The sequence below is a fragment of the Schistocerca americana genome, chromosome 4 (assembly GCF_021461395.2).
Source record: "Schistocerca americana isolate TAMUIC-IGC-003095 chromosome 4, iqSchAmer2.1, whole genome shotgun sequence".
Classification (NCBI taxonomy): domain Eukaryota; kingdom Metazoa; phylum Arthropoda; class Insecta; order Orthoptera; family Acrididae; genus Schistocerca; species Schistocerca americana.
The window spans coordinates 471,763,389-471,778,472 of NC_060122.1; the positions used below are offsets into that span (position 1 = coordinate 471,763,389).

Sequence of the window (15,084 nt, forward strand, 5' to 3'; positions counted from 1 at the left end):
CGAGCTCGTTTCTAAGCGCGCACCAAGCGCGATGGAAACCACCCTCGGCGTGCTTCACGTTGAGAAACAACATGTCCCATATGAGGACGGCGTAAGGAGGCGAGTCTCGTTCACTGCATACGTGTGTCACAGACGTAAGCGGAGAACAAGTCCGACATTCACCTAAACGGGAAGGGACAACCGCCAAAGAATCACACCCAAGTTGACCGGCGTACCAGGTCAACGGTCGTTAAAGCAACGTGCGCATTTGCTCCGACTCTCGCTTACTTCCACATCTCGCAGTCTAGCACACGTGCGCTATACGGCGAAGCCGTCTATCCGAAGCGAGCAAAGAAAGCCACGTGTGTGATTATGGCTCATCGCTAAGGACTCGGTGCCGGCGCTTGTTTTTCCGCCATCTGCCTTGTCGGGAGCGAGTCGTTCGCGCTACGGGCGGCGCGGCAGGATGTGAGCGGCAAGCTAATAAGGTTCGCGGCGGGCTGCAGCCGGCGGCGGCGACAGTGCGGGGTCGTCGAGGCGCTGTGCCGGGGAGGGGAGCACCTCTCGAGGAGAACACGGCAAGTGCCATCATCCGAATTCACAGAAATTTTGCTCGCTAAAGAGGGTCAAAATAACCGAAAATGTGTCTCCACTTATCCATAGGTACCCGATCGTTTCTGTACAAACGACGATATAAGATTCCGCCGTAATTTATATGTCATTATGCACAAAGTAACTTTAACCGAAGCGGTGGCACAGTGGTTATTGTCGCAGCATAGCACTTTTGCGACCCGTGTTCGAAACATTATTGTTTCTTTTTTTTCGCGTATCTCCCATGTCTGTAGAAGATTAGCTCACGAGTACTTGTTATCAGATTAGGGGATATAAGGGCATTATATTGATTCTAAAATTACAACTGAGTTTCACAATATGTGCCTTACGTTACGTAATGACTGTGTGTATGGTATTTTCAGGGGTTAAAACCTTTTAACCTTTTTAAATTATCGTATCCTTATATTTCATTCTTATATCAGTTCTTATATTAATTCTTACATCAGTTCTTATATTAATTCTTACATTTTATTCTTACGTTTATTTTTCAGGAGGATTTGGCTCATTCCCTTGGATGAACCGGCCATATAAACAGTGGAAACATTCAAGTTCAGAACACCACAAGCATAGCGCGAAGGCCAGTTTGCCAGAGAGACATTTCTTCGTATCAATCTCACTCGGGATAGAAATGTCGTTGGCCGGCCGAGGTGGCCGAGCGGTTCTGGGCGCTACAGTCTGGAACCGCGCGGCCGCTACGGTCGCACGTTCGAATCCTGCCTCGGGCAGCAATGTGTGTGATGCCCTCAGGTTAGTTAGTTTTAAGTAGATCTAAGTTCTAGGGGACTGATGACCTCAGAAGTTAAGTCCCATAGTGCTCAGAGCCATTTGAACCATTTTTTTTTTTTTTTTTTTGAAACGTCGTTAACATTGCTGAAGATTTGAAAAGTTGGCAATAATTTCGCGGCAAACCACTCATGAAGGGTTATTTTTCCGAAAACTGGCGTTTGGAACTGGTTATGAATCAAGATACACAACAGGAATTTCAACGAAAACAATTTCAAATAATTTTCGAATTAATTTTGTTTAATTCGTTCACCAGACAGTTAGTAGACGATAAGGGCAACGTTGTTTCAGCATACACTGGAAAACATTCGTTTAGTAATCTTCTATTGAAAAAAATGTTCAAATGTGTGTGAATTCCTAAGGGACCAAACTGCAGATGTCATCGGTCCCTAGACTTACACACTGATTAAACAAACTTATGCTAAGAACAACACACACATCCATGCCCGAGGGAGGAGTCGAACCTCCGGCGGCAGGAACCGCGCAATGCGTGACAATGGGCCTTAAGCCGCGCGGCCACTGCGCGCGGCTCTTCTATGCATACGGGTAGACAAGTGAAAAACAATAATCAGGTTTCGCAACCTTACAGTGAAAGTTGTGTAGTATATCTCGATTGATAATCAGCTGCAAGCGTCAGTTTTCGGAAAAAACTGATCCGTTATGCGCGTTTGCCACGAAATTATTGCCAACGGGCGAAATCTGCAGCAGTGTTAACGACATTTATTTCCCGAGCGAGATTCATACGAAGAAATGTTGCTGTGGTAAACCTGCTTTCGCACCATGCTCGTGGTATTTGGAATTTGTTTATTTACAATGTTTCTATGATCGGTAACATTCATGCGAACGCACTAAATCTTCCTCAATAGTAATTGTAACAAAAAAAAGGGTAAGACATAAGAACTGATACAAGAATGAAATATAAGAGTATGATAATTTAAAAAGATTGTAACCCCTGAAAATCCATAAACACATATATTACGTAATGTAAGGCACATATTGTGAAACCCAGTTGTAATTTTACAATAGATATGACGCCTCTGTATCCCCTAATTTGATAAGGAGTCGTACAGTAATCTTCTACGAACGTGGCTAGGTAAACAAAAAAAAAGAATAAAAATAAAATAAGAACAATAACCGGATTTAGAACACGGATCGCAAAGTGTTACGCCGAGATGGTAACTACTGTGCTATCACTCCGGCTGAAGTTACCACCCGCTAAAAGACATACACATTACGTCGAAAACTTTGACCATCGTTTTCTCAAGCAAGCTCGAGGTATCTACGGATAAGCCGAGACATATGTTCGCTTATTTTGACTTCTCTTCTACCGAGCAAAATTTCTGGGAAATTGGGTGAAGGTACATGTGTTATCCTCGTCAGATGAGCCGTCGAGTCAACTGCCTGCCTCCTATGCACTGCACCAGCTGTTTATAATTAAAGTGCAGCTGCTCACTGAGGTCAATTATGGGCTGTAATTATCGTAGACAGCGAAACTCGGTAGATATGCTTAAGTGTTACTGTGGAACCTATTTACGCTCGAAAAAAATTAGTTCTAATGTTGGCCACCAGGTGCAAATCTGGTGCCGTCAACGCAATAAAGATGTATAGAAATGTCACCATATGCCATGGATTAGGAACGGGATGGGCAGAAAAGGTCAGACAAGTGGGAAAGGCATATTTTTTATTTTATTATTAACACCCACTTACACAGTTTGTTCAATATGAGCACCAGAGGCGTCGACGAAATGCTGAATTTTGTAAAAGGACATGATCAACAGTTGCTATCAGTAGTACCGGCGGAATCTGAACAACGTGTTCCTGTGTACTAGCCTTCAGATCGGGTAGATACCGAACGCGGTTTTAGATATCCTGAGAGCCACAAGTCACATTGGTTCAGATCAGATCTTGCAGGCAATGCACCTGAAAAACCTCTGGAGATAACACGCTCGAGGAAGGCTGCATTACGCAGATTTTTCACTGGGCGAGCTACATGAGGTATTGACCCATCTCTCACGAAACCAGTCGTTTCCACACAACTGCGCTCTTCCAAAGCAGGAATCACATGCTGTACAAGGTATTGATAACATGCAGACGACAGGGTACACATGACAAGACTTCTAGGTGTGTTCTCTTCAAAGAAGAAGGGAAGGGGAATAAAGATGCTTGTCAATCCACACCACACAGTGACATACGGCAAGTGCAAGGACTCTTCGTGCACAATACGCAGTTTAACAGCACCTCAAATTCGGCAATTCTGTATTTTCGCTGCACCTTGTAGTGTAAAGCGTTCCTCGTCGCTCCATATGTCATGAACTTCCATTCGCGCCAGAATTGATAACGTTGCTGCGGATCACGAGGTTTCAGTTTCTGCATCGTCTGGATCTTGTACGGGCACCAGTGTAAAATAGATCTCAAGACTTTCCGTGACACTGCGTGCTCACTAGCACTACCCGTGATACGTGTTGCATGGTCAGTTAACAGCAACAGGAAGGAACATCGTCAGTAACTTTCACTGGGATACGACGCCTTCCTCTTCCGGGTGCCACACCAAGGTCGCCCCTGTTTTGGAATTTCATTATCATCTTGTTTAAACCATTTAATGACATCGGGTCTGTCCTCAGACCTTCCATTCATCGGTTCTCTACTGTAATTTCTGCCGTTTACATAAAACATTTGCCCTACCAGTCTCTCTTCTCGATAGCCATACTGTTCACTCACGTAATGGCTTGCCAAATGTCAGCGTGGATGTCATACTCTCATACAAAGAGTGAACAGCGCCTGATTTGCACCTGGTGGCCACAACTGGAACTATTTTTTCCAGCATAAATCAGTTCCGCATTATCGCATTAGCATATATACCAAATTTCACTCCCGTACAAAGAGTGATCAGCGCCAGATTTGCACCTGGTGGCCACAAATGGAACTATTTTTCCAGCATAAATCAGTTCCGCATAATCTAATTAGCATATATACCAAATTTCACTCCAGTACGATAACTACAGACCACGCTATACCTCCGCGAGTAGCCACACTTTAGCTATAAACACCTGGTAGAATACATAGCAGCCGGCCGGGGTGGCCGAGCGGTTCTAGGCGCTACAGTCTGGAACCGCGCTACCGCTACGGTCGCAGGTTCGAATCCTGCATCGGGTATGGATGTGTGTGATGTCCTTAGGTTAGTTAGGTTTAAGTAGTTCTAAGTTCTAGGGGACTGATGACCTCAGCTGTTAAGTCCCATAGTGCTCAGAGCCATTTTAGAATACATAGCAGGCGTCCCGCTGGGTCCTTGTGGCCGCTCAATGACTCAACCGCAGTCCCCTCTTTCCTTTCGAAGCCGAGCACTTCGTGTCGGTACTAAGTTAAAAACAACAGCAAAAAAGCTCAGTTGCACAAACAGCAGTAGAAATGCAGCTATCGACTTCTCGTCCATGTTAGGCTACTCCCTAATAGGTGTAGCCGTCCCGACTAGATCGTGAGCTCTGCTCGAATGCCAAACACAGTCAACACGTGAGTTAACAGGATCTTTCCTTAACTGCACGGACAGGACACTTACTTGCTAGGAAAGCCAAGTGACCAAGTGATGCAAACTCTGTACCTCATAATCACAAGCGTCCGGAGGTGGTGGAGGGGGAGGCGGGGGCGGGTGGAGGACGTTTTCTTTATTTGACTTTTGTTTCATACAGCCAATCACAGTTTATACATATAAGTAACAACAGTGATTTCTGTCCATTATCCACGTACAATATTTAAATCTCTTTATAGCAAATGAGTCGGACGTGGTGGTTTGCGGCAAAGCGCGTACCTGGAAACCGAATAGTCGCACGATTAAATCACCGGCGGTCCACTGCTTTTTCAGTCTGCTTTTACCTACCATTCAGCCCTCAATAACTTGAAGAGTGACCAGAAACGACACGTAGTTGGGATTCCATGTTAAACTAAAAAAGTATCAAACTCAAAAGTTATCCCCATGCTGCATGTAGGAGAAGCATATACACGCTGCCAACACCCTGGCGCCGAGCGACAAACACGGCTTGTACACACAAAAGAATGGAGGCTTGCGCTGAATACGTAATTCCAGCCACTCCAAACGCAAATAGATGTCGAGAAGGTGTTCTAGGAGGCTTCTTCATATGGTATGACTTTTGTGAATAACATAAATACACGTCCGTCTACGATCCAGGGGAGAACCGGACTGCAGTAGCAAAGAGACACCGGCCCCGTGTCGCTCGTAGCCCGGTTTCAGACTTAGAACAGTTGTTAGCCTCAGTATGCCACTGCTGCTAACGAGTTAGACTCTGAGGAATAGTTAGCAAACTTATATTATAGAACTTTCTGACGCGATCTTACCCTGGAGTAGAGTTCCATTATCATGAATCCATTCCCACTGATTTATACCCTGCTTCCTCGAAAATTACGCTGAATTCCGTACTTTGAAATACTTTCAGTGCTTTGCCAAGCCGCTGTCGGAGTACTGCAAGTAGCGCACGCTACTTTTTCTCGTCGAGTGTGTTGAGTGAGGTGAGATCCCCTGTCTTCTGTAAGGCATGTTTCTATTTCCCTCTCAGAACACGACAGTGTGTATCGTTTGTCTTCTGACATATTGAGTAACTGGGGTTCGTCCTGTGGGCAATGCAACTCTTCATTTCAGCTTTACTCCACTCGGTATGGTCGCTCTCCCATATGGTTTCATGTTGCCGATTAACGTCTATTCTTCCCAAAAGATAGGTACCACAGTCGGGGCACTTGCGCTCCATGGCACTCAGCTGATTTAGTGACCCATTTGTCTTTCGGGACACAATAATGTTATATGGTCCATGTCTTCTTCTTCCCTTTCTTCTGCTCCACAAGTACAAAGATGGTTTCGATCAATCCCATCGAGGCAAGCGCTTTTTTCCTTTTTTCCGGTCGACTGAATTTCATACGTGCAATGGTTATACAAAATCAGCTTTACGCCGATTTCTTCACACATCAATGAGTTGTTGCAATCACAGGATGTATCGCTCTATGCTCTTTCCATTTGTTGTTGGTTCTTATCCTTCATTCCTCGTCCCTCCTCATTCGTATCGACCTTTTAAGTCGTCTTAACCGAATTTTCTCTGCCTTGAAGACGAGGTACCGACTTCAGGACCTGAATGCCGAGAGTGCGCTCTTGAGTTGTTTCCATCCAGTTTCATTCAACCCCCAGACGTCGTAGGTCTTTTGTAAACTGGTCTACCCATCGCTTCCCGTATCTGATAAGCCGACGTTTTCCATCACGTCATACCTCTAGCGCTGCTCTTCCCATACAGTGTTAAGAAATGTGAGCCACATGTCGAGCCCACAGTCTTGATTTTCTGCACAGTGGTTGTTTGCTGCATCATTTCATATGCTTCCCGTTTATAGCTTTTATCCAGTTACTAATTAGGTCTCTCTAATTAAGTTTGTCATCAGTGTATACTAATGCACAGCCAACATGATACGCAAAAGCCGACGGGAAGGCATTTGCGTGACTTCTTCGGTAACCGCTGATATTTTAGCAGGTGTATTTTGAAGTATCAAATGCAACCGGCAAGTGCAGTACAAGAAAATTTAAAACCTCTGTATGCGGGGCACATGCTGGAGGATAACACACACACACACACACACACACACACACACAAACACAAAACGAACGCTAGCATCACCACAATGACCAACGTCAGACGTTATCGATAGTAAATGTTTTAATTACAACTGGGTCTCGTTAACTCTGACACTGTTGCTTGACTGGGAAGAGAACAAGACTGAAAGCAGAATTTTAACAAACTTCCTTCTCTACTTCTGGCGTAGATCATCTTTGGTTGCGTGGTGACACTAGAGTTTACGGTGTGCGTGCTGTGTTTGTTTGTGTGTGTGTGTGTGTGTGTGTGTGTGTGTGTGTGTGTGTGTGTGTGTGTATGTGTGTATGTGCGTGTGTCTCGTCTTTCAGTATGTGCCTCGCACATAGATGTTTTAAATTTACTTGCACAAAGCTATCTCGCTGCATTTGCGCTTTGACAAAATTCCGTTATTTTGTGACTGACTCGTCAGGTAAAATACCAGAGGATACGAGATGTAGAATTTTCTAGAAGGTTTCAGTAGAAAGGTGTCGCTGTCCGAGTGCTTACGGGAGTGCCAGCAGTTCGGCGCTGGCGCTGTCCACCCCTCAGCCAGGGCAGGGCGTGGCCGCTCCGTCCCCTCGTAACTCACGTGTCCCCGCGTCTCCTCTTTGGGAAACCGAGCAACACCCCTCTGCAGCCATCTACTATATCACGTCTTCTGTCCGCCGATCCACTCTACAGCACGGTGAGTCTTTTCGTTGGTGTACTGTATTTGTAGGTACTGGAGCAGTTAGCCACATAGAAGTAGAACGATATTTCTCTGTGGCTATTTTATCAATGTATTGCTGTCAATTGCCTACTTTTACCATTTATCTCAACTGCTGCAGTGTGCGTGTAGTAACCTGGGCTAAGGATGTACGCAGTCGCCTCCGCGCGGCGCAGGGGGTGAGCGATGGCCGCGGTTCCTCTATACGACGCCATTACACACCTGTCGAAGGGGAGATGGTTACCCAGCTGACCACAATCAGCTTCCAGGTCTCATCTGCTTCTGAAACAGGTATGATAACGATCAGCAGCCCCGATTTTTCACGCGATCCGAAATTAAGTAGCCACCACGGTTTCCCCACACATGATACGAGCCCTACAGCAATCTGAACTCACGCACCGTCCTCATCTGTCCACTGAGCAGGTAGAAGGACACAGCCAAAAGTCTCTACATAACCTACATAACGGTGGTACTTTGCTTGCAGCTTCCTCATACCTGAAGTTTCGCGGTAATAGTTACAGTGTCAGAATAAAAATAGCCAAACTGAACACCTTTGTTCCACAGAACTCCTCAGGCTACCTCTTTTCCCTCAATATACCTACACTACTGGCCATTAAAATTGCTACACCACGAAGATGACGTGCTACAGACGCGTAATTTAATTGACGGGAAGAAGATGCAGTGATATGCAAATGATTAGCCTTTCAGAGCATTCCCACAAGGTTGGTGCGGGTGGCGACACCTACAACGTGATGACATGAGGAAAGCTTCCAACCGATTTCTCATACACAAACAGCAGTTGACCGGCGTTGCCTGGTGAAATGTTGTTGTGATGCCTCGTGTAAGGAGGAGAAATGCGTACCATCACGTTTCCGACTTTGATAAAGGACGGATTGTAGCCTATCGCGATTGCGGTTTATCGTATCGCGACATTGCTGCTCGCGTTGGTCGAGATCCATTTACTGTTAGCGAAATATGGAATCGGTGGGTTCAGAAGGGTAATACGGAACTCCGCGCTGGATCCCAACGGCCTCGTATCACTAGCAGTCGAGATGACAGGCATCTTATCCGCATGGCTGTAACGGATCGCGCAGCCACGTCTCCATCCCTGAGTCAACAGATGGGGACGTTTGCAAAACAATAATCATCTGCACGAACAGTTCGACGACGTTTGCAACAGCATGGACTATCAGCTCGGAGACCATGGCTGCGGTTACCCTTGACGCTGCATCAAAGACAGGAGCGCCTGCGATGGTGTACTCAACGACAAACCTGGGTGCACGAATGGCAAAATGTCATTTTTTTCGGATGAATCCAGGTTCTGTTTACAGCATCATGATGGTCGCATCCGTGTTTGGCGACATCGCGGTGAACGCACATTGGAAGCGTGTATTCGTCATCGCCATACTGGTGTATCACCTGGCGTGATGGTATGGGGTGCCATTGGTTACACGTCTCGGTCACCTCGTCGTTCGCATTGACGGCACTTCGAACAGTGGACGTTACATTTCAGATGTGTTACGACCTGTGGCTCTATCCTTCATTCGATCCCTGCGAAACCCTACATTTCAGCAGGATAATGCACGACCGCATGTTGCAGGTCCCTTACGGGCATTTCTGGATACAGAAAATGTTGGACTGCTGCCCTGGCCAGCACATTCTCCAGATCTCTCACCAATTGAAAACGTCTGGTCAATGGTGGCCGAGCAACTGGCTCGTCACAATACGCCAGTCACTGCTCTTGATGAACTGTGGTATCGTGTTGAAGCTGCATGGGCAGCTGTACCTGTACACGCTATCGAAGCTCTGTTTGACTCAATGCCCAGGCTTATCAAGGCCGTTATTACGGGCAGAGGTGGTTGTTCTGGGTACTGATTTCTTAGGATCTATGCACCCAAATTGCGTGAAAATGTAATCACATGTCAGTTCTAGTATAATATATTTGTCCAATGAATACCCGTTTATCATCTGCATTTCTTCTTGGTGTAGCAATTTTAATGGCCAGTAGTGTACATTTACATACATACTACCCAAGCCACCAAACACTGCGTGGTGATGGGTCAGTTGTACCTCTGCTACTCCTTTACTTTCCTGTTCCACTGGCAAATGGAGCTAGGGAAAACGATTGTCTCTATTCTTCCGAACGAACCTTCATTTTTTTCTCATCTTCCCATCGCGATCCATAGCGCTATTCTATAGTTGCGAAGAATGTTGGTGGCTGCATGCAGAGAATACTTGTCGCGACAACGCGAAGCCTTGCAAATTAACCGTCAGTTAAACAGCTGATTTAAAATTTTATATCAGACTAGAATCACAACAGAAAATTAACTGGACGTTCAGCTAGGTATCCACTCTTAAAAAACCATACAGAATCATACTGGTGTAACGGGGTGATGACAACTGATGGAATGTCATGGCATGCAACCGGATGCGAAACAGTCAGTTGTGAAGCTTATCGTGAAACTGGCCATCCTTTAAGTGGTAGCTGCAGATAGTGCGATAATATGCTTTATAGACACGGAAAAAACAGACATCCAGAGGCTGAATTTGTTCAGTGGTTTCAGGCGATATGAACAGCAATGTCACATTCTTTTCAGGAGGGATAGTTTGCTCTAAAGGAATATCATTTTTATACGTAGACCAGGAATCAAGCAAAAGCAAGGTATTTTGACCAGTTATTGGCCAAAAACATTGCTCATACCGTAGTTGTAGTTATCTTACCCGCATTTTCCCACTCTTGCTTGCTGTGACGTACATATTTCCTACTACTCTTGCAAGATCTCGGACACTAGAAAGAATGGTAAGGGCAGAGCACCTCCAACTTCTCGCAGCTCAATAAATAACTTTCCAGCCAATTTACTATCCAGATTAACAGTCAGCATAATTGCATTTGAATGTATTAAGGCATTTGATGTTAGCCGATCTTGGTACAACTCTCTTGTTACCTCTAATTTCCACGGTTCCTTTCAAAACCATTTCTTTTTCAAATTCCGGTTCCTTATTGAACAATGGTATAAGTCTATGTCATCTACAAATTTTGGGGCCGACTACAAGCTGACACTTTATTTGAAATTTCGTCACCTTACGTCTTCCAGTTCTATAGCACTGTTTGAAGTTATGCAACCATGCTTTCTTGAAACCGCTGTAATTTATGTCGCGCGCAATTTGATGTCAATATCGTTGTAGGTCACAATCAGGTACTTCCTGTGAATTGTATCAAGCATCCTGGAAACGCGCAAATACCAGTTTTTGTAACAAGTACCCTTGTCCTCCCTTGAATATCCGTAGTTTTTCTTACGCACTACGCGGTCATACTGCTGTGAACCTATTCGAAATCTGTTCATAATCTTTCTTTTTTTACTATGCTGCAGACGACTTTCCATGTACAGGGTTATTACAAATGATTGAAGCGATTTCACAGCTCTACAATAACTTTATTATTTGAGATATTTTCACAATGCTTTGCACACACATACAAAAACTCAAAAAGTTTTTTTAGGCATTCACAAATGTTCGATATGTGCCCCTTTAGTGATTCGGCAGACATCAAGCCGATAATCAAGTTCCTCCCACACTCGGCGCAGCATGTCCCCATCAATGAGTTCGAAAGCATCGTTGATGCGAGCTCGCAGTTCTGGCACGTTTCTTGGTAGAGGAGGTTTAAACACTGAATCTTTCACATAACCCCACAGAAAGAAATCACATGGGGTTAAGTCGGGAGAGCGTGGATGCCATGACATGAATTGCTGATCATGATCTCCACCACGACCGATCCATCGTTTTTCCAATCTCCTGTTTAAGAAATGCCGAACATCATGATGGAAGTGCGGTGGAGCACCATACTGTTGAAGTCGGCGCTGTCGGTCTCCAGTTGTGGCACGAGCCAATATTCCAGCATGTCCAGATACACGTGTCCTGTAACGTTTTTTTCGCAGAGGAAAAAGGGGCTGTAAACTTTAAACCGTGATATTGCACAAAACACGTTAACTTTTGGTGAATTGCGAATTTGCTGCACGAATGCGTGAGGATTCTCTACCGCCCAGATTCGCACATTGTGTCTGTTCACTTCGCCATTAAGAAAAAATGTTGCTTCATCACTGAAAACAAGTTTCGCACTGAACGCATCCTCTTCCATGAGCTGTTGCAACCGCGCCGAAAATTCAAAGCGTTTGACTTTGTCATCGGGTGTCAGGGCTTGTAGCAATTGTAAACGGTAAGGCTTCTGCTTTAGCCTTTTCCGTAAGATTTTCCAAACCGTCGGCTGTGGTACGTTTAGCTCCCTGCTTGCTTTATTCGTCGACTTCCGCGGGCTACGCGTGGAACTAGCCCGCACGCGTTCAACCGTTTCTTCGCTCACTGCAGGCCGACACGTTGATTTCCACTTACAGAGGCATCCAGAAGCTTTAAACTGCGCATACCATCGCCGAATGGAGTTAGCAGTTGGTGGATCTTTGTTGAACTTCGTCCTGAAGTGTTGTTACACTGTTATGACTGACTGATGTGAGTGCATTTCAAGCACGACATACGCTTTCTCGGCTCCTGTCGCCATTTTGTCTCACTGCGCTCTCGAGCGCTCTGGCGGCAGAAACCTGAAGTGCTGCTTCAGCCGAACAAAACTTTATGAGTTTTTCTACGTATCTGTAGTGTGTCGTGACCATATGTCAATGAATGGAGCTACAGTGAATTTATGAAATCGCTTCAATCATTTGTAATAGCCCTGTACGTAATTACGTTTAGTAAGCGCTCCTTGTACAACGATTTTCCTTTACTACAATTCGCTGGAAACGAGATTTGCGGCTCCCTGTCCTACAAGAATGATGAACTACAAAGTGGACACCTCCTATCTGTCTCACATCGGTGTTCAGCAAGCTCTTGGAATCCATCCTTTCCCGGCGCATCCATCTCCACCTCCACCAAAACCACCTCCTCCCAAACACCCAATGTGGCTTTCGACCCTCCTTCTCTGCTGATGACCAACTCCTCTGCCTCACTCATCTCCTCTCCCTCCAGCTTAACTCCCGTCGCTCCGCCATTTTTGTCTCACTTGACCTCGAAAAGGCCTACGACCGTGTCTGGCATCCCGGTCTCCTGTTTAAACTCCAAACCTACGCCCTTCCTATCAACTACATCCGTCTGGTGGCCTCCTTCCTCTCCCACCGCCCCTCCTATGTTACCGTCCATCATGCCAATTCCCACACCTTCTACCCCTCTGCCGGTGTGCCCCAGGGCTCTGTCCTCTCCCCTCTCCTCTACCTCCTGTACACGGCAGATATGCCCCAACCCCCCCCCCCCTCCAGTACACCTCTTGCAATATGCTAATGACACCGCATTCCTCGCCCTCGCTCCTACCCTCCAACGGTCCCAACGCCTTCTCCAGAATCACCTTGACCTTTTTGCTGCATGGTGTAACCAATGGCTCCTGAAACTCAATCCTTCCAAGACCCAGGCAATCATCGTAGGTCGTACCACTCGCTCCTTCCGCCTCCTGGATTTCTCCCTTACTGTCTGCGCACGTCCTGTTCGCCTCACCCCCACCCTCACCTACCTTGGCCTCACCATTGACCGTCACCTCACCTGGATACCTCATCTCCGCTTCATCCAATCCAAAGCCCACAATCGCCTCCGACTCCTCAAACTCCTCTCTGGCCGGACATGGGGGTTGCACCCCTCTACCATCCTCCACACCTACAAATCCTTCATCCGTCCCATCCTCTGTTATGCCAGTCCTGCCTGGATATCTGCCCCCCCCAAATTCTATCAGTCCCTCCAGATCCTTGAGCGTCATGCACTCCGCCTCGCCTTCCGTATCCGCCTCTCGTCCCCCACACGGATCCTCTATGATCTCATTCCTTTCCCCCATCTGCTCCTATTCCTCGAACATATCCGCATCCTCTACACCTTCCGCCGTCTTGAACCCCCTCACCCCCTGGTTGCTTGTCTCCTCTCCCGTCCCCGCCCCCTGCCACGTCTTCACCGTTGTGTCCCCCCTACCCTCCATCTCTACACCCTCCATCTCCTTTCCCAAGGTGGCTTCCGTCACCTCCCACTCCCGGATGATGCCCTCTCTCCCTCCATTTATCCTTCCTATCAACTCTGATCCTCCATCCCCCTCCTTTCCTCTGTCCTTTCCCTGGGCTCCCTCTCCCCCCCCCCCTTCTGTCCTGTTTTTCTCCCCACTAAACCTCTCCCTACCTCCCTTCTCCCCCCCAGTCCTTTTGTATTCCCCTCCTCTGCCTACCCCACTCCCTGTCGCGTCTGCCCCCCACCCCTCTTATGGGTCCTCATCCTCCTTCAGCTCCTTTCCCGGCTCCCCCCTTCGCTTTTACTCTCCTTTCCCCCCCTTTTTCGTTTTCCCATCTTCTGTCCAGTTTCCCCCCACCTGCTCTCGACTGTGGTCACATTTGCCAACTTTTTAGTGCAGTGTTCCAGTGACTATTCAGTGTTGTTTGTCTTTCTCGTGTTGCGAACAGAAACCATGCTGTCGCTCGGTGTGAATTTTATTTCCTTTGCGAACAGAATCCAGACTGTCGCCGTGTTTTTTAATTGTCTATTGTTTTCCCTGTCTACTTCGTATGTATTTTTATTAGCGTCATCATCCCTGTGTTGTTGTTTTAAGTTCCACGATTTCTTTTCGCCTTGTTACTCTCTAAGTCTCCGATTTTATCGCCTGTTTTTTTTTATTATTTGTTCTCTTGCTCTTTGTCACAAAATCTGTCGGCTGAAGAGCGGCGTACTAAGCTGCTGCCAGCCCGCCCCCTTCGGGGGGAATTGCAATTCAATAAATGAAAAAAAAAAAGTGGACACCTTGTCAACCATGTATTGTCATCATGGTACTCCTCATATACATTGTTGCCGCACAGTCGGGCGTATACACATTCCACTGACTCATCTTGAAGTAACGCTTACATTTCATCTGCCACTTCTTTCTCACTCTGCGAAACTGCTTGTTTCTTTCTCACGAAACGTGAGCTTCGGAAACCGTTCCGGTAGATATAATGAAGTGTTTGCTTTGTTTATCGTTGCCTTTGCTCTGCTTTACACCACTTGCACTACAGCAGTTACTCAACTACGCTCCGTAGCCTCATGCTGTGCTCACTATTAGATACCTTCAATCCCATACCCTGTTGCCATTAACAGCCAATATTGTGACTATATGGTAGACAATACGTGGAGCGATGAATGTCGTAAACATAATTGGCCTCTTCCTAACTCGCACTCAAGGGTTTCTCTGCTAGTACTAATGTCGGAATGTGTTTGCCGAAGCTCCCCGTGTTTCGCCACTAAACTTCCGGATGATGCTGTTACGTACACTAATCAGCCACAACATTATGACCAGCGACTTGCTATCGATATAAACCTGTCCAGGTGATAGCTGCATCACCTGGC

At 46.4% G+C, this 15,084-nt stretch overlaps 1 protein-coding gene across 1 annotated transcript in view; it reads right to left on the reverse strand.

Annotated features, from left to right (window-relative positions):
• The window catches only part of LOC124612385 (centlein-like), a 569,059-nt gene that overhangs the window by 280,060 nt on the left and 273,915 nt on the right, over positions 1-15,084 (reverse strand). The window lies entirely within an intron of this gene.